Source organism: Arachis ipaensis, chromosome B1 (genome assembly GCF_059453495.1).
Source record: "Arachis ipaensis isolate K30076 ecotype BB chromosome B1, ASM5945349v1, whole genome shotgun sequence".
Classification (NCBI taxonomy): Eukaryota; Viridiplantae; Streptophyta; class Magnoliopsida; order Fabales; family Fabaceae; genus Arachis; species Arachis ipaensis.
In genome coordinates, this window is record NC_142436.1 from 81,743,849 (window position 1) to 81,747,500 (window position 3,652).

Below are 3,652 nucleotides of genomic sequence, written 5' to 3' on the forward strand. Positions count from 1 at the left end.
TGCACAATCACAAACAGTCCAAATGGAGATTGAATCTACTCATGCCAAAATGTGGTTAGAGGGTTAGTTGACGCAATGTGTTAAACAGTTGATAGGTTTAAAGGATTAATAGAAGATAATTTGCTTCTGTCATGTACTCAGCAAGCAAAAACACAGGGAACGCATAGAACCAGCAAAAACCAGGAAAACTTCACTCTATTGCTAAAGTGAAGTCTTAGTTGGCTTAAGCCAAAATTCAAATAGTTAGTGTGTTAGTTAAAAATTAAGGAAACAGAAAAGAAAAAGTGCTTGATCTAGATCTCCACTTCACTTAATCATTGTCAATCTAATCAATCCCCGACAACGGCGCCAAAAACTTGATGTGTGGAAAACGATCCAACACAAAACTCACCGGCAAGTGTACCGGGTCGCATCAAGTAATAATAACTCACATGAATGAGGTCGATCCCACAGAAATTGAAGGATTGAGCAATTTTAGTTAGGTGATTGATTTAGTCAAGAAAATAAGTGTTGATTTGAGTGATTTGTATCCAACAGAAGTTAAAGTGCATGAAATTTAAAGGGAGAGGGATAATTGACAAGAATTTAAAGTGCAGAAGAATTAAAAGAGATGAATCTTAAGGTGCAAGTAATGTAAATTGCAGAAACTTAGATTGCAAGAAATGTAAATAACTGAAACTTAAAGTGCAAAAAATGTAAATGACTTGAATCATAAAAGAATTTGGGCACTGGGATTTGCAGAAATTAAACAAGTAAAAGTAAATGATAATTAATAAAGAAGTAGAAGATGAATTAAGATGTAGTATATCTAAACAAGAAATGGAAAATTTCTTGAGAAACCAAACAGAAAGCAAAATGTAACTTAATTGCAATAGCTAAAGGAAAAGTTGAAGATCTCAGGGGTGGAGGAGACTAGAAAACAAGTCTAGATCTCAAGTCCTTCCTTGATCCAACAAGAGAGCAATTGCAGAAAAATTAAAAGACAGATTGTAGAAGAAGTAAAGATGAAGACAGTAAAGAAACTTAGATCCAAATCACAATTCCTTCAATTATGCAGTAAAATAAACAGAAAGAGAATCCAAGGTGAGATTGAAACAGAATTTCTTCAACTCTCCACCTAAGATTCCAGACAAAGAGCAGAAAATGCAGAAGCAAGAACAAAGAAGAAGAGAGATCCATTCTCCTTCCCAATTCCCAAACTCCCAAAGCTAGAAAATAAAATTGGAAATTCAAAAGTAAGCAAAAAGATTCAAAAGTGAAAAGAAGGTCCCTCTCTAACTCAAACTATCTTCTATTTATACACTTCCTATTTTTGGATTTTAGAATTTGGAGTGGGCTTTTTAATTTTGTGAAGAATTGGATTTTATTTCATTTTGGACTCAAAATTGAGTCATGGTGCACTCCCAGGGCACGGCTCAGTTGGAAAACCAAACTGAGCGCCCAATGTTGCTTTGTGTTGCCCAATTTTGTGCGCTAGCCCTTTGCCCTTGTTGCACTTCACTAGAGCTCAGTTGAAAAATTGAACTGAGCTCTATGTCTTGCCTTGGGTGTGTCAAGCGCGCATCCTAGCTCCCTGGCCGTGTCAGCTTGTGCACAAGGTTCCCTCCTTGGTGTGCTTCCTAGCGTGCCAAAGTGTGGGGAGTGGGGGAGAGTAGCGCTCAATTGAGAAAGCAAACTGAGCTCCCCATTGTAGCGCATGGTTGTGGGCTTCATGCTTCCAGGTTCGACTCTTGGTGGAAGCAAATTGATGCTGATTTCCTTGGAAGAGTGGAGCACTCCTTCCTTTCCTTTCATGAAGCTCCCTAGTTCGAACCTTGGGAGAGCCATCTTGGCTCATTTTCTTTTCACAAGGAGTAGCACTCCTCCCTTGTTCTCCATGGAGCTCCTAGGTTCGAATCCTTGCCAAATCATTTTGGCTTATTTCCCTTGCAAGCTTGGTAGCGTGAGGTTCCTTGTTCGAACCTTGGAGAAGGCTTTTTGGCCAATTCTTCTTGTTTTCCTTGCAAGGAGCGTTCCTTGCTTTCCTTGGGTCATGAGTTCGAGACCTTGAGGCTTCATTCCTTGGAATTGTGTCTTGAATTAATTTTGGAGAACCCCCGATAAAGCTCACTTAGTGAACTGAGCTTTGTGCCTTACTTTCTCCCTTTTTTCCTTATGGAGCTCGGTTCACTCTTCCAACCTAGCTATCCTTCTTCCTCAATGTTGCTACGCTTTTTCTTCTCTTGGGCACGCTTCTTAGGCCATGCTTTTCTTATTTTTTTCTTTTCTTCACCTACAAGTAATCAAAACAACCAATCAAAGTATCACAAAATTCACAAAGTTTAAAATTCATTTAAAGCCAATTAATTTTAGCTTAAACTTTATGATTTTGTGTCAATTAAAAGGTGGTTGATTGATTCAAAGAAACCATGCAATTCCACTCCAAATTGCTAACTTACAATGCAAGAAAGTGTATAAAATCTATTAAAAATAAAAGAAAAAGACTAGTAAAACTAGTATAAGATGACTTGTCATCAAAAACCTTAATAATCAGCCTTCAATTTTATAACTACCACAAGTATCTTGATTCCTAGACATTTATTAAATAGAAAAGCCATAACCAATGCTTAAATAGGAAAGCCATATGTTATATATTTAACATAAAAAATGAGAAGTAATAGATAATTTCAGAGAAAACAAAAATAAATTACATACAAAAGGCAAGTTTAACTATTTTAACATACAAAAATAAATTATAAAATTAAATCAAAGAAAACAAATCTGGAGAAGGAAAGAAGCACAGAGCAAACCGGTAAACTGTAAGTAGTGAGTGAAAGAGGATTACTTGCTGCTTACCAGTGACACGACGACGGAAAAAGGAAGAACCGAAGACCGCAACTCGAAGAGACGAGCGGCAAGGAGAGTGATAGCAATGAGAGAAGTGCAAGCGAAGTGAGTTCGGTGAAGGAGAGCGGCAAGGTGAGTGACTGAGCGATGGCGCTGAGCGACGAAGGCGGTGAACAAGGTGGCTGCTGTGTGTGTGTGTCTGCGATCGGGGTAAGTGGGTATGAGGGATGGCTGCTGTGTGTGTTTCTGGGTAAGTGGGTAAGTGATCACCGTATGAAGGAGGAGAGTGGCTAACCCTAATTTCTGAAAGAGGTATATATATGTGGGAATATATGCACTCCGGGACGGGTAGGGACGGGTTTACAATGAACCCGACCCCGCCCCACCCCAATCAACACCCTTCCCCAATCAGGACCCTCCCCGCTTCGGGTCGGGTTTAAACTTACCCCAACTGGGTAGGGACGGGTCGGGTACCCACGAGTTCGAGTACTCCTACTACCCCTAACAGCAGTAGATAATTATTGTAGAGCTTGACACTACTATATGTGCCCAATTAAAAAACATTTTCTAATATAAAGTAGGCATCTCTACATCATCTAACCCTGAACAAATGGAAAAACTCCACTTTGCCAGGTAACCATAAGCATATTGGAGATTTATTACATTTTTTAGGACATTTTTTTATTATTAACCTTTTTGTCTTTAGTCTTTTTCTCATATTGCTATTTACCTTTCTAAGCAACCTTTTGTTTTTAGTCTTTATAAATATCTTGAATTTCCTTTTCATAAATTATTGAATCTTTTAATCGTTCAAAGTGATCATCAT